Here is a 21,823-nt window from a genome sequence, read left to right as displayed (position 1 = left end):
GAGAAAGGTCTCACGAATTACAAATATCATCTTTCCATGTAGGAATGTAAACAGTTCAACTTTAATAAGTCCCTTATAATTTTTCATTCCTGTTTACGTTTTCATGCTTCTCTTGATTCTTGTATTTGAAAGTCAAATTTTCTATTGAACTCTGTTATTTTCATCAAAAATGCTCGAAAGTTCTCTATTCCATTGAATATCCTTTTTTTTCCTCATGAAGAATTATACTCAATTTTGCTGGGCAGGTGATTCTTGGTTTTACTCCTAGCTTCTCTGACCTCCTCAGGAGGTGGTCCTGATTCCTCAGGAATATCATATTCCAAGCCCTTTGATCCCTTAATGTAGAAGCTGCTAGATCTTTGTTATCCTGATTGTGTTTCCACAGTCCTTGAATTGTTTCCTTCTGGCTTCTGGCTTCTGGCAATATTTTCTCTTTGACATGGGAACTCTGGAATTTGGCTACAATATTCCTAGGAGTTTTCCTTTTGGTATCTCTTTCCAGAGGCAATCAGTGAATTCTTTCAATTTCTACTTTAGCCCCTGGTTCTAGAATAGCAGAGCAGTTTTCCTTGATAATTTCTTGAAAGATGATGCCTAAGCTCTTTTTTTGATCATGGCTTTCAGGTATTGCAATAATTTTTAAATGATCTCTCCTGGATCTGTTTTCCAGATCAGTGGTTTTTCCAATGAGATATTTTATATTGTCTTCTGTTTTTTCATTCTTGTGATTCTGTTTTATGATTCTTGTTTTCTCATGAAGTCATTAGCTTCTATTTGCTCCATTCTAATTTTGAAGGAATGATTGTCTTCAGTGAGCTTTTGGACCCCGTTTTCCATTTGGCCAATTTTGCTTTGTAAGGCATTCTTCTCCTTGTTGGCTTTTTATACTTCTTTTGCCATTTGGGTTAGTCTATTTTTAAAGGTGTTCTTTTCTTCAGTATTTTTTGGGTCTCTTTTAGCAAGCTGTTGACTTGTTTTTCATGATTTTCTTGCATCACTCTCATTTCTCTTCCCAATTTTTGCTCTACTTCCTACTTGATTTTCAAAATCCTTTTTGAGCTCTTCCATGGCCTGTGACCAATTCATATTTCTGTTGGTGGCTTTAGATATAGGAGCTTTGGCTTTGTTGTCTTCTGGTTGTTATGTTTTGACCTTCTTTGCACCAAAGTAAAATTATATAGTCTGATTTTTTTTCCTATTATTTGCTCATTTTCCTAACTAAATATTTGATTTTCTCACTCTTTGTTAAGGTAGGACTCTGCTTCCAGTAGGGGAGGAACGATGTACTGTCCCAAATTTCAGGGGTTTTGTGCAGCTTTTTTCAGAAATCTGTTTGGGGCTTGTAAATTTTTAGTTCTTCCAAGGTGATATGCTCAAAGGAGAAGTGGTTAGTCCTCTTCTGGCCTGTGCTCTGTTCTGTGAGTGACCAAAAGCATTCTTTTTTGTTTTGGAACTGTGAGGAGGATTCCCTCTTCACTGCTGCCACAAGCAACACTATGCTAGTGCCATGCCAGTGCTACTCCTTGCCCCAGGACCACTACCCAGGACTGCGATCCAGATCCAAGCATGGGCAAAGCAAGAGAATCCTACCTTAGCACCAACAAAGCTATCCCTGCAGCTGTCCTCTGATCAGCTGCTCAACCCCCACACCATCTGTGGGCTGGGAACTCTGGAAGTAGCCGTATCTTCTTTTGCTGCTGTTGCCACTGCTATAGCTGCCACTACTTTAGCTTTCCCTCTCTCACCCAGGTCTGACAGAATTTTCCCACTGACCTTCTGTGTTATCTTTGGCATTTGTTGCCCAAAAAGTCTGGAAACTGCCACAGCTGCCAGTGATTCAGTCCCCTGAGGGCTGCCCTGGCCCTTGCCAGTGCAGCCCATGCTGGACTGTGCTCTGCTCCCAGCCTGGTTACATAGACCTTTTTTGTTGAGTTTCCACTCTATCTTGGGCTGGAGACTTGTTTCACTCCATCATTTTGTGGGTTCTGCAGCTCTAGAATTTATTTAGAGCCATTTTTTACAGGTATTTGGAGGAGTTTGTGGGAGAGCTCAAGCAAGTCACTGATTTTACTCTGCCATTTTAACTATTGTCATTCTTCGTCCAGTGGACAAAGTTAACACATTACCTGAACAACTGGATTATTTTTCTACTGACATTACAGTCTAAGTATAAACAGAATATGCATAGAAATTCCAGCTGAATCGAAGAATTAATGATTCATAGACTCTAATAACTTGAATGGATCACAAAGGCCATCTGGTTCAACCTGTCCCAACTCCCAGTGAGTGATTCTGGCATCTAGAACATGGCCAGGTACAAAGTGGGTTCTGAATAAATGTTTATTGTTATTGAGTTGAGATGTTTATCTTGGGATGCTAGGGCTATAGTGATTAAGCCTGCTAGGCTTGAAATTACGAAGACTTGAGTTCAAATCCTGTGTTAGAATAACTTACCTTGTAACTGGGCCAGGCACTCAATCACTCTCAGCCTCATTTTTTTTTCCTCTATAAAATGGAAGTAGTAATAGCATCCACCTCACAAGCTGTCATGGTAATACCCATGACATTCAAAGAGTAACATATATAGAGCTCTATAAACCTTAAAACACTATATAAAATGCTAGCTATTATTTTTGTTGTTATTGTTACTGGCTAGAAGGCCCTGAATAGCAGGAGATTTCCTCTATCCTCTAGTTTCTAAAGCCAGTCGTTCCAGTTTAGGATATCTCTAATTGTGTGAGAATTTTCTTTTACATCAAGACTGAACCTGCCTCTCTATAACACCCACTCATCACTCTTGCTTCTGACCTCTGGACCCAAGGACAAATCTAATCTTTTTCCTACATGATGTGTAAGATCCTTAAAAACAGCTATTATGTCTCATCTGCGCCACTTCTTCAGGTTAAACATAGTCAGAACCTTTAGTTGTATATCAGATGCCATACTCAGCAGGCCTCTTTCATTCAGGTTGACTTCTAGACATTATTCAGCTTGGCTGCATTTTTCCTAAAATGTGATTCCTACAACTAGACATGGTACTGAATAGGAAAGGGTAGCGAGTTAATGGCTAGAATTTTACAAATATCTCATTTGATCGTCATAACAACCCTCTGGGGTAGATGTTTTTATTATCCCTATTTTACAAATGATAAAAACAGTTACAAACAAAGCTTAAGAGACTTGCCTAGAATTATATACCTACTAAATATCTGAGACTGGATTTGAACTTAGCACTTTTTGATTCCAGGTTTAGAGTTCTAGCTGTAGTGACTTTTATGATGGGTAAAGTAAAATGCCTATTACAGTTTACTTGTAGTGACTTTAGGATACATTAAAATACCTAGTTATTTTTGCAAAATAATCTTCTAGTCATATTTACCCCATCTTGAATTTGTAAAGTTGATATTTGGAACCCACATATGGAAATGTACATTTATCCCTGTTAATCCCTATTTATTCCATTTTATTTCAGTCAGTCCTTTATTTTAGCTTATGAAAATATTTTTCAATCTGCACCAACACATTAGCTTCTCTCCAAACTTCATCTAATCAGCAAATATGATAGGTATGTCATCCATTCCTTTGTCCAAGTCACTAATAAAAACATTGAACAGATACCTGAGCATTCACTAGAGAGGACTCTCTAAGTTGACATGGATCACTCTTTGGACCTGGCTATTCAATCAACTGCATATCCGCCTAACTATATTATCACCTTGCCATCACCTTCCCATATTTTCCACAGGGATAATATGCATGAAAAATTGTGTGAAATGCTTCTCTGACATCCAAGTATACTGCCTTATCAATCTCCTCTTGGATTTTACCTGTCCAAAAAAGATAAGAAATTTTTCTGGCATAACTTGTTCTTGATGAAGCCATACTGATTTTCAGTGATCAAGGTAAGGCGCAGCAAGAATCTTTTATTAAGCACTTACTATGTGCCAAGCACTGTGCTAAATGTTGAGAATGCAAGCAAAAAGAAAAATGTGTCTGCAAGGAGCTTGTATTCTAATGGGAGGAAGAAAACACACGAAAAGGAGCTAAAAAGAGGGGAAGAGTAGGGGTAGGAAAGGGGATAAAGGTTCCTATATGGGTCATGATTTTAAAGTCTAGTAAGGCAAGAGCAGAGGCTGGAGGGAAAAAAACTTGGTTGGCCTAGGTCCCTCCACAAAGTGGAGCTTCCCCGGGGTAAGGGGGAGGAATAAGCAATTTGGCAGAGGGATATTCCAATGTGAGAGAGATGCAGGGATGTTTGGATGTTCTATGATGAGGAGAACCCATATGTGGAGGAAAGTTTTCAGCTGAGGTACTGGAGTTTTGATCTCCAGAAAGTTAGGAGCAAAATACAGAGGGGAATGAAGGTTGGCCAGTCTTGGCTCTCTCACTACTTTTCCTTCTAAAGTATTCATAAACTGCCTCTATAGACTTAGGAGGCAAATTCACTGGTCTTTAGTTTTCAGGCTCTACCTTTTTCTTTTTCTTTTTAAAAAATTTTTCACTTCCTTTCCCACTCTCCAGATGATTTCAAAGAACCCTGTTAGAGGTTCAACAATCCAAGTAAATTACCCCAATGGTGGTGAATCTGTGACTTTGGTACTATTAACTTCACCTTGTAACTCAGCTAATTAATCTTCACCCATGGTGAAAACTTCACCCAGGTTTCATGTTCATCCTGGAAGAGGTGAAAAAAAATTGCTAAAGGTGTTATCATTATGTACTCAAAAATACCTGAAAACAGCATTTCATGGAACATTTAATCTTCTTGCCTTTTAATGACAGCTTATATGCCAGTAAAAACTGTGATTCAGAACTGCAACAAAACTGTCATGTAGAACAGAAGCTTTGGTCTTACATGAAGTACTTTCTCTTTTTCCAATCTCCTTTTCTCTCATTTTCCGACTCTCCTTTGTCTCTTAAAGAACAAGGTCAAATAAAACTCAAGTATATGAATTGAGTAAAAATCAATTAATTATTTGTAATATGTTGTCAATGAGGTAACCGAAGAAAAGGCAAGAAATTCACACATATCAAGGGATAAATCTCTTAAATGGAATTTCAAAGCTTATTAAGGAGCAGTCATTAATGTCCAAACAAATTCTTTTTTATCAGAGGAAGACTGTCCAACTTTTTATGGAAAATATTAATTCCAGAACAATGTTCTCATTGCTGCAGGAAATAACCTAGGGCATTGCCTATGGATATCACTTCCTTCTCAAAGGTGAAAAAATAAAACTTAGTCACCAAATACTGACTGTCCATCGTTGGATTTAGGAAGGTTCCATAAGGCAGACTAGGTGCAACAGTCACATTGTCCTCCTACCTGAATATCTTTCTCAGTACCTTGAATTTTCTATAGATATGCAATCATTTTGCAAAGTCCTTTTAGTGGCATTCTTGTCACAATCCAGAGTCCTTTCTAAGTTGAAAGTTCTTGATGGAAGAGACCTCTTTTAACTAGATAGCATTGGTGCTTGCAAAGGAACTATCTAAACTCAACCATTAAGAGTGCCAAAAACTTAGTTCCAAAAAAACCCAATCTGTTATGGATAGTGAAGTAGGAAAAAAAAATTGTGATGAAATAAATCATATACATGATTAAGTAGCTTCATTGTGAAAGTGAGCACAAGGAAGTATGGTGAACATATTGGTGAACATAGTTTGGGGTGACGAAATAAGACAAAAACTTGAGAAACTTCATCATGAATATTCTTATCAAAAAGAGATACAGAGTTTCTGGACATAAGCTCAGAAGACTATTATTTTAAAAAAGGGAAATTGACTTTATCTTATCTAATCAGTAATAATTAGTCATATAGTTGGCCTTCATTTTAGTATAAAAGGAAGGTTATCAGAGGAATTCTTAACTACCTGACATCTACTAGATGTGATTAGATTGCAGGAGGTACTTTCTTAAGAGGATATTTGGAATAGGAGGTGCTGGTGACTGAGACTCAGGAACCACCGTTCTCCCATTAAAAGGAAGCACTTTAGTTATTAGGTATGTATGAGATCTCTTGCTCTCCAGGATTTCCTCTTTGCCTTTTTTCTGGAGTATAGCAAGATGAAGGGAAGAATATTTATTTCTTTACCCTTCCTCCTTTTTTCTAGGAGCACAAACGGAGAGACTTATTATGAACATGACAGGGATGCTCCTGGACATTCAGTTTCTGATCATCTCTATTTTTCTCTTTTCTTCCAAAGAGAAAAAGTCAGCTATTAAAGTTCCTGAGAATGGACAGTGTGTTTTTTGGACAAAGAAGAGGATTGCCTTGTAGCTGAAGTAAAAATGTCATGTCATGGTGATGAAAGAGAGCTGGACATTGCCAACTCCTGCTGTGAGTTGCTCAGCCAGTGTGAGTTCAAGGTAAATTGGGGATGTTTGTTCCATAGCCCACAAAATGTCTACCTTTTAACCGATGGGCTAAGGGTTTTATATTTCTACATTTATTTGTGGCTCTCATGAGTCCTTGTGCCTCATTAATGTTCTTATCCAGTGTCCCTAATTGTACACTGCCTGTGTGGAAACTGGAAACCTTGTGACTTACATTTGGAAAATCTAGCAGGGGGACAGGGGGTGGGGAGGACCTTCAGCCTTAAGGCTGCTTGTTCCCACTCCTGATACTAGACACAAACTATACTGTGAAAGTACTTAAAGATGTTCTTGGTACACTCTAGGTGGTGAGAAATGTGCTGAAGAAACTGACATCTTGGGATCAAACCCCTATAATCAGAACTGTCTGTCATGACTTCAGAGTCTTCGGAGTGATGACATTTGGGACATAAGGGATGTTACGTGAGCTTTCTATGTGAGGTCAGATCATTGGCTTATTTAGAACAACCATCTAGGTAAATATAAAAATTAAACAGAGTAAAGAGAAGATATTGTGTGTCTGCAGTAGTTCCAGCCTAATTTGTTTAAGCATGTTATTAACTTCCCAACTGGAAGAAAAACAGAAGTATAGACGTTCACCTTATCATCGTTTCTTTTCTGACATGAACTAATTAACCCTACAAGGAGACTGAGAGACCTCCAAACTGTCTTTACTAGCAATTTTTTTTTTTGCCAGAAGGAGAACATGGCGATCAAGAGAAACACCGTACAAGGCTGTTTGCAAAAAGAGAGGAAGTTTGCAGAAAGTTATCAGTGTTATCTCCTTATGAAACAGTAAAAAGCAATTGAGAAGAAAAGTCTATAGAGACTTTAGTCTATAGAGATTAAGGCAGAGCTCCCCCAAGAGCATTTGTAGATAATAGGAAGACAACGAGCGCATGAAACGTAACGCATATGCTTGTGTTTTTATAGTGATGGTTCTCAATGGCGGCAATAATAGAACCACCATAGATACATCCTACTACCATTATACTCCAAGATGAAATCAGAGTACGTTAAAAAAAAAATCAAAGCTGGCTTAACAAAACATAAAAGGCAGCCAGGGACTGATTTTTAAAATACACTACAGAGGGAAAAGTTCCAAGAGAACGGAAAGGAACATGAACAATGCTCTTATCTAGAAAAGGAAACTCAGAAGACATTTGCAGTTGCTAACTTCATGTCTGCTTTCTTTTCCTTATAAAATCTTTATAGGAATAGCCATTGCATGCTTCAAGGATATCTTAATAAAAAAAATGAGAAAGGAACAAGCAGGCAGATTTTTGAAGTTGATTCTATAGCATATCACCTATTCAGTCACACAACTGAGAAGTGTAAAGAATATAAAATCCTGCTTTTTCTATTTTTTTATTGACTTGTTTTACAAAAGTATTTTATTTTAGAGAACTAAATGCAGCCTTGAAATTTATCTGCAAACATATTGTCTTTAAAAACTTTCAACTTATGCAAAACTATGAAAAATGTGCTTCTGAAGATCACTTTTTTCAGTGATCTGTTTGGTTTCGATATAGACAGGAGTAAAACAGGGACAAATATATTTTTCTTAGATATTTAATAGTATCTTGAAAGATGTCCTATGTAGAGTTCAAACAAAAGACAAATTATTGACATTATGCTAATTTCACCGAACCCCAGAACACTTCAAAGCCTCTTCAGCGAAATCCATACCAATGTGAAGTTGATCTTATTATTTCCACTGGAAAAGTAAAGTAGATGAGAATTACAGACTGTGACATGCAGTTGGATAGACATTCTCTCAAGCTGATTCCTCATTATTTATGTCTTGTATAAGAGATGCAGATGGACTTTGAACTAAGTCCAATGTTAAGAAGTAGGAGATAAGGCTAGACTTCACTTGGAAATCTCACTTTTCCATAATCCCCAAATTTGCTTCCAAAATCTACCTCTTTAATATTATAATATTAATATTCTCCCATGATGATGTGTCTGAAAAATATAGAGCCATGATCTTTGAAGAATCAAAATAACCAGTGACCCAAAAGGCAACAGAAAGATGCATAGTGACAGCTCATGTTCTCAGTCATGATAGGAACAATATTTCTCATGATAATGCTGTGTAGACTGAACTAACTTTTCCTGAGCCCCTTCTCCTATGTGGGTTAGGCTAATTCGTTTCTTTAAGAAATGTTAAACCATATGTCACTCACTTGCCAGAGAGGTGATGAATTAAAATATAGACAGAAACATATATTTTTAGGCATAGATAATTTAAGAATTTGTTTTGTGGGACTGTACATGTTTATGATAAAAGTTTTATATACTTATTTTTTATTCAGTTGGTATCAATGAGAGGAATGGATTATTAGTGCATGTAAAATCAAATAAATGTTTTTAAAAAGAAGTATTGAATTTTCTGCAAAACTTGCTTGGCTAAGAGGACCAGCTTAGATAGTTGAGGTGGCTTCTTGGTCTCGAGTACAAAAGGCCATGAATGTAGTGCGTAGCTGTTCCCTTTCCAAGGTTTCTGTCTGTGGCCTTACAGCACAACCAACTTCCTTCCGGGGAAGCTATATTCTAAGCTGAATCACCATAGTGTCCTCGTTGAATATCCTTTTTGAATATCTTTCTCTTGCCATGGCTAAGTACATCTCCTTTTGTTAAAGTTGAATCAGCTATGAATGTCTCATTTCATTCTAATATTGAACCTAAATTATTAGGGAATTGGTTTGACTCAGGCCCAACCCACAACATTAGCACTAACCCATCAACCTCCTACTTTACATGAAATCCAAGTAGACGAAGAAGCAAATGCTCAGACTGAAGCACAAGATAAGAAAGATGAAGTAGCAGTTTAATGTAGATTGAGTATACTGCTCCAGAGGTCATGGGAACATGTGGAATTCCAAATCCCTGCTTACACCTAGTATTGCTTTTCAAGATGTCATTTGATCCAGTTCTACACTATATGTCCCACTTGATCCAGGACTTTTATATCTACCATCTGATGAATGAGTGAAAAAGCATTTATTGAATACAAATGCAAGCCAGCAAGATAATCTCTGGCCTCAGGGAACTTACATTCTAACGAAGGAAAAGAGTATATAAAGGGGAACAAGAGAAGGAGCAGAGAGGATATTAGCACCTTGTGGCACCATAGTTTGTAAATGGCCAGAAAGAGGTGTGTGGTCTTATACTGAAAGCTCACCTATCGGAGCCCTGGATTCCAGGGGCAGAGTCCGAGTTATTTTGGGGTTCTTACTCCCTTTACCTTTTGAGTTCTTTTTGATTCAGGACACTCCATATTATAATGCCAGTAATCAATCCATTTAGAGTTGTATGCCATGCATCCTTTTGTTTTTTCTGGACTTGTTCTAGTCGTGTGATGTGGTGGAAAGAGAACTCAACTTTTCCATTGAACTCAAAGTAATGGCACCTGATCGTGAGTTCTTGCTTTTCCACTTAGTACCCAGGTGAGCTTGAAAAAGCATTTGGCCTCTTTGATCCTCAGTTTCCTCAACTGTAAAATTAAAAAGTTAGAGAAGATGAGGTTCCTTCTAGAATCTAGATCTAAATCTGTGACCCTATGATCTTATGATTCTGTGAATGATAATAAATGAATGTTCCTTTTTGGGCAAAAAATCTAGATGTATGATCGACATAAGTAGACAGAAATCTGTTGTCAGTTATGACTTGATTGCAGAGGTGTTATAAAAGGTATCATTGAAAATATGTATAACTGGAAAGGGTGATGGGTCAGTCATGTGTTCAAGATATTAAGAGAACTACAAGGATGTCTATAGTGTTTTGGGTAGATCCTCTCTGAAGCATTTATGGGAGGGTAGGGACAGGAATCACATGGGATGGAAGACATGGAGGGAGCACACAAAGTAATGAAATCATGATTCCATCAAAGTATAAGCAGATTATTTGCAACAGTTCACTGTATTCTCCATGAGCCACACAGAAGAAAAAGACACTATTAGAAGCTTTGCTAAAAGGGAAATTATAATAATTGAGTCTCATGGGCTTGGAAGCATGCATTTGTTGTTGATAGACTGTCATGGGATAATTAATTGCATAGCCTGCACAGCTGAAGGAAATGCTTTTGTACTACCCTAGAGAGAAGGCATTCCACAAATAGTCAAGCACAATGCCAAGATTATCAAGCCATCTCCTTACCTCTAAGTCAGCTGTATAGAAAAGTCAAAGGGGGATTCCTGTAACAACACTTACTCAGCTAAAATTCCTATGTACCCATGGATTAAAAAAAGGGAGAGCTCAAGCTTGCCTAATCTTCTGCTAGAAAAGAGGCCAAGTTATCATTGTTTTTAAGACAAAGAATATTTTTGTTATTATTTAGCTGTTTCTGAGTCTGTGACCTTATTTTAGGGTTTTCTTGGCAAAGATACTCCAGCAGTTTGCCATTTACTTCTCCAGCTCATTTTACTCCTCCTCCTCAGGAGGAGGGGCAGCTAGGTGGTGCAGTGGATAGAGCACCAGTGCAGAAGTCAGGATGACCTGAGTTCAAATCTCACCTGAGACACTTGACACTCACTAGCTGTGTGACCTTGGGCAAGTCACTTAACCCCAATTGTCTCATCCTGGGTCATCACCAGTCATCCTGATGAATATCTGGTCACTGGGTTCAGATGACCCTGGAGGAGAAGTGAGGCTGGTGACCTGCACAGCCCTCACTCACTCAAAACAAAGTCAAGTGCAAGTCATGTCATTATTTCTCTGATGCCATGGTCTTCTTCGGCAAGGACAAACACACACACAGATAAGGAACTGAGGCAAACAGGGTTAAACAGGGTCATAAAGGTAGTGTCTGAGGCTGAATTTGAACTCATGAAGATGTGTCTTCCTGATTCCCAGCCCAGTGCTCTATCCACTGGGCCACTTAGTGGCCTCAAAACACACATACACACGTCTATATATTTATATCTACCTATGCATACATAAAAACACAGGCAGAGAAGATAGAGATACATAGAGGGAGAGATAGAGACAGAGAGGGAGAGAAAAATGATAATCAGTTTATGACTCTGAATTCTGTTAGAAGTGGTCTCATTTGCTCTGTGGACACCTGTATTGAGTGATGGGATTAATTACTGGAATACTCTGTGTTTAACCATCTTTTCTAATCTGAGACGACCTATTTTTGATATCTGATTGATCGTAGGTCTTGCAGTTCAGTACAGTGGACTATTATTTCCTAGTTCTGGCTAAAACTCGGGCACTATTGCTAAATCACAGGCCAGTGATAATAACCTCTCTTGCACTGGGGAGCCTTTTTTCCTGAATAAACAAGTGATGCTGGATGGTGAGGCCCCTGCTAGAACTCAGCCCCAGTCAGGGTTGAACATTCTGTAGTCATGGCCTGGCTTAGGGCTTTTTTAAAGCAAGGGCTGCTTTATAGTTAATCTAAATGCTCTATTTTTGCATCAAGTCCTAAATAGTTGTATCTTTGGCATTCAACATAGAAGACAATTATTGAACTTGAAAGAGATTTGAATATAGACTGGGCTTCTATGATGGTGAGAAATCATGGGTACATATGTGTACCAGGAGGTGAAATCCCTCCTTGTCTTGGTATTTTCAAGTACCTGAGGGTGGAAATGCAGTGGGTAAGAAAGGGTGCGAAGCCACGCAGGGCTGATGCCCCAGCGCGGTGCCAGGGAGGGCGCTGGGCTCCAGGACAGGAAACCCAGGAAGGCGGCGAAGATGCTGAGCTCAGTTTTGGACACGTTGAGTTTAGAGTGTCTAAGGCGCCTTCCGGCCCTGCGTCTGTGACTCTGTGATCTGCTGTCGGCGGAATAACAAATGTTGGGGAGAGCCGACTGCCCCGCGACAGGAGCCCCAGGTACGCGTTACCCGGCGATCTTAAGGGCAACGGGGTGCTTTTTGACGTCACTTCCAGTGTGATGCCTTTCTCCTCCTCCCCCAGCCCCGGCGTCGGAGAAGATGGAAACCTTAAGCCGAGTCCGAGCGCTGAGCCGGGCGCTGGCCGCGGTCCGCGGCCTTGGGGCCCGGAGCCTTGGGGCCCGGAGGGGCTTGATCACCGCATCGGCCACCTGCCCCACCCCGCTGCCCCAGATGGACTTCAGGAAGGTGGACGGCGCCTACCCGGTCACCATGGTGCCCGGCGATGGCGTGGGGCCGGAGCTCATGCTGGCTGTCAAGGAGGTGTTTAAGGCGGCCCGGGTCCCCGTGACGTTTCAGGAGTACCACCTGAGCGAGGTGCAGAACCTGGCCTCGGAGGAGAAGCTGCAGCAGGTGCTGACCTCCATCAAGAAGAACAAGGTGGCCATCAGCGGGAAAATCCACCCGCCGCTGAACGCCGAGTACGGGGGCGACCTGACCTCCTACAGCATGCGGCTCAGGCTGAAGCTGGACCTGTTCGCCAACGTGGTGCACGTGCAGAGCCTGCCGGGCTTCAAGACCCGGCACAACAACCTGGACTTGGTGATCATCCGAGAGCAGACCGAGGGCGAGTACAGCTCCCTGGAGCACGAGAGCGTCCCGGGCGTGATCGAGTGCCTGCGGATCATCACTCGGGCCAAGTCCAAGCGCATCGCCAAGTTCGCCTTCGACTATGCCACCCTGAAGGGTCGAAGCATGGTCACGGCCGTGCACAAGGCCAACATCATGAAGCTGGGCGATGGGCTCTTCCTGCGCTGCTGCGAGGAGGTGGCCGAGCTGTACCCCAAGATCAAGTTCCAGACCATGATCATAGACAACTGCTGTATGCAGCTGGTGCAGAATCCATACCAGTTCGATGTGCTCGTGATGCCCAATCTCTATGGGAACATCGTTGACAACCTGGCAGCGGGTCTGGTGGGGGGTGCGGGCGTGGTTCCCGGTGAGAGCTACAGTGATGAATGCTCTGTCTTTGAAACAGGGGCAAGGCACCCGTTTGCCCAGGCTGTGGGCAAGAACATTGCCAACCCCACTGCCATGTTGCTGTCTTCCAGCAATATGTTGAAGCACCTCAGCCTGGAATACCACTCCAAAATGATTTCTGAGGCTGTGAAGAAGGTGATAAAAGTGGGCAAAGTTCGGACCCAGGACATGGGCGGCTACAGCACCACGACTGACTTCATTCAGTCTGTCATCAGCTACCTGCGGTCGGGTGCTGGGGACTAAAATTCCTTCCCATTTTATTATCCTTGAATGGAGCCCCTGGACAACTCCTCCACTCCCTGCTTCCATAAAATGGACCACATGAAGGGACCTGCCTCTGCTCTCATTCGTAGAACAAGATCTCTTATCTACAGTTGTTCCTTCTCGTCTCAATAAAAACGTGGACAAAAACAAATAAAGACCAACTTGACCAGTTTCATTACCAGTGTAAGGCAGTAAAGGAGATTGGATTGGATGAAGCAGATTAAGGTCATAGTGGGAAATCTCATGCTCTATAACAGAAAAAATCAATTGTTTGATATTTAATTATGATGTTATGATGCCATAACCTTTTAATATATTTCAACTTTTGCAGTTGAGTTCTTGATAGCCCTTAGCAGACTGTTTTGTTCATCTTCAAGATAAGTTCCTTGGGGCCAAGGATTATTTTAATACCTAACATAGTGCCCTGCACAGAGTACCAGTCAATAAATGGGTGTTTGAAATGGAGAACACACATACCCTTTCTCTCTCTATGTATATATGTGTGTGTGTGTGTGTGTGTGTGTGTGTATACATATATATGTGTGTGTATATGTACACACGCATATATAGATACATACATGTCTATATGTGTATATATACAAGTGAGATGAATGAATTAAATTCAATAAACATTTATCAAACACCTATAGTACACAAGCTCTTATACTAGGCACTGAGGATACAAAGAAAAAAAACTCAAGTCTTTTCTCTCATTGAGTTCACAGTCCAATTGGCTGAGATGGGATAGAACATGTATAAAATAATTCTCATGTAGAATAGAGTGTGATAGAATGAAGACATTTGAGGAGGATGAAGTAACTTTTAGTTGAAGGGATCAGGAAAGGTTTTATGGAGTAGGTGGCCCTTGAGAGGAACTTTTTAGGAAAAGAATTCCAATAGTAAGAGATATGGAGGTCATGTCATGAGGGACCATCTGCACAAATGTGGAGAGGAAGCAGAATGCAGATTGACTGAATGTATGCTTGTGAAGGGGAATAGTATAAAATAGGACTGGGAACAATGGGCACAGTTAGATTGTTGAAGGCCCTAAATATCAACCTAAGGAGTTTTATTTCATTCTAAAGGAAATAGGGAACCATTGAAAGTTTTTGATTAGGGGAGTATCATGGTCACCTTACACCTTTGGTGTAATGTAAATGATAATAACTAACATTGCACTTACGTGCCAGGCATTGTGCTAAGTACTTTATAATTATTATCTCATTTGATACTTACAGGCTTCTTGGGAGGTGGTTGTTCTGTTGTGTCTGACTCTACATGACTGACTTGATGGACTTTGTCCATGGAGTTTTCTTGGCAAAGCTACTTGAGTGGTTTGCCACTTCCTTCTCTAGTGTGTCTCCATTTTACAGATGAGGATCAGTGGCAAATAAGGGTTAAGTGACTTATGCAGGCTTACAATCTAGTAAATATCTAAGGCCAAATTTGAATTCAGATCTTCCTAATTCCATGCTCATCTATTTGCCACCTAGCTGCCCCATGAGAGTATTAAGATATTATTGTCGTGATAATATTAGCCTGATTTATCAGTTGATTTTGACATTCATTCTTACTCATGCTGGATATGACAAAAGATTTTCTATCATAAAAGAATTTTTTACCTAGGCTCAGGAATAGACTTATTAAGGACACTTTGAGATTTTTATTTCATGACAATGATTATAAGTTGTGAGGTTTTTTTCCTGTTGTTTCAACTCTCATGAAATCATCCAAGGCCAAAGAATACCAGGGAACTGAAACCCAGTAACATCTGTCTAAATAGCACATATATATTTGATATTCTACCACTAGGAAAGTCTCTTTCATAAAGATTAAGGAAGAAATAAAGAGGTTTTTTCCTGAAATTTCTGCTTAAGGACCTAGAATTTAAACTAACCACTTGAAAACCCTAGGGACACTATTATCAATTTAGCATCTGAAGTTCTTGGGGGGAATATTAATTCTCCTTTAAAAGACATACAGAACAGGTGTTCATTATGATTAAAACCTAGTAACTGCAGAGATGAAAAGTGTGAAATTTATATTAAAAACATCCTAGGTAGAAAATGCAAATATCACAGCAGAGTGAATTATATATCTGGCCACAGCTGAACTTTCCTTAAATCTCATAGCTTAGAAAGATTCATTCTTTTTCATTTTTCATTAAAATGTTATGGTAAGCTTTGCTTACCATGAAACTCATTTTAAAGACAAAATTAATTTCATATAGATCTTTTAAGTTTTTTAGATATAGATCAATAGGATTCATAGAGAGGCATGTGTTTAAAAGTCAGTGTTGGGAGATGAATATCTTAGAATTTGAACATTTGGAATAAAATTTTGATATGCTGTAATGGATTAGATATTTTTCAAGAATATGTTAGGCTCAGCTCAAAGTGGCTACCAAGAAAGAACCCATTATTAAATTTTTCAGTGTGAGCATTTACACCTCAGAAATTTGCAAAAATTACAAATCAAGCTTTGATTCATTGTTTTGTTGATAGTCTAGAAATAAGAAAATGATGGAGAAAATCTTAATAAGGCAGATTAAACTTACAAGTGTGTTCTGCTTTTTCTTTTCTTCATAGAACTGGTTGTTAAAATTTATCAGCATATCCTTTTCTATTTGGTCCCCTCAACTTAGGTGGTTATTTCTAATTTTCTTATTGTTTACTGATTTTAATTAGTTTGTTTAATTTAATTTGTTTGATTCTGAGAGGAAAGTGGTACGGTCGATAGGAATCAGGAAATCCTGGGTTCCCAGTCTGCTACTGACACATACTGGCAGCATGATGGTAGACAAATTATTTAACTTTTCAGTGCTCCAGGTTAGTGGTCTCCAAACATTTTTAAGCACACATTTCCATTAGTAATTTCTTTTTCTTGCTAGCATGTTGCTAGTGAAATATGATTTTCCCAATATCATCTACATAATTGTTGAGGCTAGATTTAATCCTGGCCTAGAAGGAAGATAGTTGGGAGTTTGTAGAGTTGCTGGAGTTGGTGTTGTATGAGGCCTTAATTGGTGAAGTTGTGGTTGTGTTGGAGACAAGTCCTATGATTGGTTATCATAGGGATGGTGGGATATGACTTATTTTCTCACCTTCTGATGGGTTGATTGCACATTTCTTGGGGTCAAACAATAGCTTTCCAGGAACACACTCCCCCGTACCCCCAGTTTTTAAAATTTTATGTCACAGATGAGTTGATCTGCATTGATGGAGTTGGGAAGTTCCCCACATCAATGAAATCAGATCTGGACCTTTGCCTCGTGCTATTCCTCCTCCAAAATTTTCTTTTTAAATAGAATAAAATTCAATTTTAAAGGCTTCACTTAAACAAGATAAAACAGTAATACTTGGTTTTATGATATATTTGACTATGGACTTAACTTTATTTAACAACTTGCTGATTGTTGGCACAGGCATAAAATAGTGAGAAATATGCTCACCTAAGGTACCTACTGGTCATGGAAGATGTCCTGCACAGAATCCAAACCAAAAGATTCCTATTGTTGGCAAAATTTTCCAAATGTTCCCATTTGCACATGACATTGTGATGATTATATCAATCCCTACAACGCCACAGATTTTCCTCACTGAAATCCATAATTTTTGAAAAGAAATTATTTTAATCTTCCACACTAGAAAAATAAAGTACAGGAAAAATATATTGCTCAGATTTCAGTATTCAAGTGGACTGATTGCCTTTTGAGTTAATCTGTCATTATATTTGTCTTTGACAGGCTCTGCAATGACCTGGCCCAGATTTGAGTAGGAAAAAGGGATTTGGACTGAATTCAAAAAAATTCAATAAACATTTATTAAGAGCCTATTTTATGCAAAGCAATGTTTTAAGCCCTGCAGATCAAGAGACAAAAACTAAACTATATCTGCCTTTAAGCATCATTGCATTCTAGTAGATTGCAATTAAGAACCAATACAATACTTTCAATAATATCTGACCTGCTCTATGCTACAAAAGCTCTTTTCTTTAGCACTGTATTCTCCCACTAGTGCTGTATGGATTCAGATCTTAGAATACTACTATCTTAAATAAATAAATTCAGGTGACTCAGTGGATGATGGAAAGAGATGTAGTGTTCAGAAGCAAGCTATAGGACCTTAGCTATAACTTGTATATGAACAGGCACAAGTAAAATGAATCATTGATGGTAAATATGTATTGCTTGGAAGGAGATAGGCTAGTCATATGTCAAAGAAAGGAGAAAATAGATGAACAGCTTCACTGCTACATTGCTACCCTGAAGATGAAACAGAGGAACATCCCCAGTGTATAGGTTGAATCTTCTACGGAGCAGTGGAGAAAACATTTTAGAATTAGGGCACTTGGATTTGAATTATGGCTTTGCTACTTATCATCTGTGTAACATTGGGCAAGCCACTTAATTTCTTGGGGCTTCAGTTTTCTAATTTGTAAAATGAAGGGACTGTCCTGGATGGTCCCATAAGTTCCTTCCAGCTCTAACACTATGATCCTGTGATTGTGATTTTGATGGGTAGAGAGAGAATTTACAGTAATGCCTTCCCAGATTCATTTTGGTAAGAATTTGCTTTCTTATTTTTTGACATCTGTTTCAGATTGTGTATTTTATAGCCTACCGTATTGCCTTTTGCTTATCCACGAAATGAAGGCTATTTCTTTGAACAAGAAAACTGAACTTTATTGTACCCTGAAATTAAAAAAAATATTTCTGAAACCATTCACTAGGTTGTAGTGCCAATAGAATGGGCTGAATGCCACTTGTCTACAGATTCTTTTAGCATGATATGATTCACATTCAAAGTATTCATAAATGATTAAAAATCAAAATAAAAAAGGCCTTGCTTCTTTTGAGAACAACTCATCTGAGGAGGTTAAATTCTGGACTTTTCATTAATCCTTTATTTCAAGGGTTGAATTAGAATGGTACTCAGAAAACAATTCCAAGTGGTTCAGTTTAGGGCATAGAAAAAGTTCAGTACATGACTATCCACATCTTGATTTGATTATGAAGTGGGTAATTTCTCTTTCACTTGACACCTTTATTTCTTAGTATAGCCAAACTAACTATAGTTAACCACAATCTGGAAGTGAATCAGCAAGCTGGTTACTGAGATATTAAAACTGTGACATGAGTGCTGGGAAGAAATTCTTTTGCTATACTTTGCATTAGTCAGAACTTTATTAAAGTACTGTGACTATCTTGGATCACCACACTTGCAGACAACCCAGAAAAATATGAGAAATCCTGAAAAAGTGTGACAGAATGCAAAACACAGAAGATTAAATTATGGAGGTGGTTGAACTGGTCTTGGAAAAGGAAGTCAATTGGTGGTAGTTTATCCTAATTTAGACAAACCATCAAGGAGGAAATAAAAAATGTCTGGGTGCTGAACTTGCAAATTTCACCTTATAAAACGATGGCAAAAATCTCATGGATATCAACACTTCCCAAATGGAATTCATCATTTCATAGAATATTGTAGTGGAAGAGACTTCGGAGATTATCTAGTCTCTATAGGTATAGATTTAGAGCCAGAAGGGCCCTTAAAGGTCACGTAGTCAACCCCCTCCTAATTTCTATAGATGAGGAAACTGAGAGCCTGATTTACTTGGTCAAGTTAAGTCACTTGCTTATGGTTCCATAAGCAGTGAAGAGGGAGTGTTGAGATCTAAACACAGGCTAACTGATTGCAAACCAAGTGTTTTTCCCAGTCTCTTAATTTTACAAATGATGAAAGTGAGGTATATGGGGTGAAACAATTTGCATGAGGTCCCACAGGCAGCAAGTAACAGAGCTGGGGTTTAAGCAAAGGTTTAAATCTTAAATTCTAAATCCAGTACTCTTTGCACTGTACTTCAGTGCTTCTTTCTTCTTTCTCAGTCATGTCCCCCCATCTTAATACCCTCCCTGTCTAACTCCCCCTTTTCTCTCAGTGGCATCATTGTTTAGATTTTGAAACTTGGAATCATCTTTTATTCCTCCTCTCTCATCACTAACATTCTATTAACATCAAGTCCCGTTTTTCAAAATTATTGTCAATTTCTTTCAGTGTCCACACTATCCCTGTTTGCATAATAGAGTTCACATTCCTTAACCTGACATTCATGTTCCCTTTGCCCTCCCCCAAATATCCTTCCCCTCCCTCAACTACCACAAACTTCCCATTCTGATGTTATTTCTCACTACTGTCCAACACAGATTCTCTGTTCTAGAGAGAACATTCGCCTCAAGGAAAGATGCCATGTTCATTCTTAATCCGTAGTTAAGTTTTATTCTTCTCTGTCTTTTGTATGAAGTTTCCATCCTTTCATTGTCTCTAGCATTTAGGATGTACGTAGATCTTATTCATTCTTTAAGGACTAGCTCATTGCAACTTCTCCAGGAGCAGAGTTCATAGTATTCTCTTCCTTCTTTGAATTTCCATGATGTTCATCATCTGTAATGCTTGTTTTAATGAATTGTCACAAATTGTTTCTTATTGTTATTTAGATGTTTTACACGTCAGGATCTCCAACTAGACAATAAATCCCTTGAAAGGAGGGACTACATGTTCTACTTCTTTTGTGTTCTCTGTGCTACAAAGAACTGTGCTGTGCACATGCTAGCCATTTATAAATACCAGCTTTTATTTTAGCTCTAATTTAACTTGTTTCCAATGCTGGGCCGGTGTGAAGCTATTAATAATAGTGGCTGACTTAAAAAAATTTGAAATCCTGAAGTTTGCTATTTTAAACACTTCATTCTTCCTCACAAATTCGGTTTTCAATTTTAGAAATGTTATTTTTCAATATTATTTTTAAATGGGGAGGCAAAATATGAATTTTTCCTTTTTTTCAACTATGCAGCTTTTGTTTATGGAATCCAAATTGTTAGTATTTTACTATAAATATAGGTAGCTAAATATTTGTTCAGGAGTTATTAAATAAGACAGAATGAACTGATAAAAATTTGGTTTTCAACATTGTATTTAGGGCACTGGAGGCTTATAATATAGGGACATATTTATTGACAAATCAAATGCTTGATCCAGCTTTGGATCTTATGGGAAGATAATCTCAATCTGGATTTCAGGCTGTCACATGAACTGAAAATGGGTTTTTAATGGATCATAAACAAAACATTTTCTTCTATGATGTTGAATAACTTTAACAGATTACTGGAGATAAAATTCTTTCAGTGATAACTATACTTCTGGGTGGGTAAGAGTATTTTAGAACAACAGTTCCCAACCTCTTATTGGATAAGGACTCCTTTTTAATATTAAAAAAATGACATGGATTCCCATATGATAGTAACTGTACTCTTAGTATTTGTCAGTTGAGAAAAAAATAGGTACTATAAATTCAGGAATGCTTTTAAATGTATTATATTTTATTCACAAAGGCCTCTCCTATATTCACTGAAAAATAGTAATATAAGTAATGATACTTATTAACTGTTTGCTTTTTAATGTATTTGTAAATAGATCCCTTAAAATAATTTCTTGGCATTCTAGGGACCCAAGACTTTGGAATCACTGCCTAAGGTGGGTTTTCAACTTTTCCCTTTGACATTTAAAGCCATTTAAAACTTGACTTCAATCTACTTTTGCAACCTTATTCTATATTCTTCTTTCTTATGTGCCCTGTGTTCCAATTGAAACGATCTTCTTGCTATTTTTCACACATACTGTCTTAGTTTCCATTCTGTGTCTCTGCACAATGTGTTCTCCAGGCCTGGCATTCATTGCCCCATTTCTGTCTCTTAGAATTTCTAGCTTCCCTCAAGGTTCAACTTGGGTCACCTCTTTCGTGAGGCCTTTCCTGATTGTTCCAGCTCTTAGTGACTTCCTTCCCACTCCCATCAACAATATATCTTTTACTTATTTTTGTGTATATCCTGTATGTACACACATGTGCACATATATGTACACAGTGTGCCCACATAAGAATGCATGCACATATATACCTATATCTACACACATGAACACATACATACACACATACATACATACACTCATCTCTTCTTGGTAGCAAGAACTGTTTTCATTTTTGTCTTTGCACCATCAATGCCTAGCACAGAGGTGACATGTCATAAATGCTTGTGGATTGATTTGAGCAAAGAAAGTTTTCATTTTTTTGAATCTCAAGATGTGTTTGTTTTTTAACATTTCTTAATAGAGTATAATGTCACTGGAGAAAGTAACATACCAAAGGTGAGCATACCACAGCATGCGTGTTTAGAAATATTTTTGATATTTTAAAAATTCCATAACCCCAAAGAGGAGAGAGATGTACTACAAAACACAGACATGT

At 38.5% G+C, this 21,823-nt stretch overlaps 1 pseudogene across 1 annotated transcript; it reads left to right on the top strand.

Moving 5' to 3' along the window:
• Nucleotides 1–12,272: 12,272 nt before the first annotated feature.
• LOC140533355 (isocitrate dehydrogenase [NAD] subunit beta, mitochondrial pseudogene) lies at nt 12,273–13,673 on the top strand (annotated as a pseudogene). The gene has a single exon (XR_011976886.1). The product of XR_011976886.1 is annotated as an isocitrate dehydrogenase [NAD] subunit beta, mitochondrial pseudogene (transcript).
• Nucleotides 13,674–21,823: the final 8,150 nt, after the last annotated feature.

Source organism: Notamacropus eugenii, chromosome 3 (genome assembly GCF_028372415.1).
Source record: "Notamacropus eugenii isolate mMacEug1 chromosome 3, mMacEug1.pri_v2, whole genome shotgun sequence".
NCBI lineage: Eukaryota > Metazoa > Chordata > Mammalia > Diprotodontia > Macropodidae > Notamacropus > Notamacropus eugenii.
This window is presented reverse-complemented; position numbering and strand designations above follow the sequence as displayed.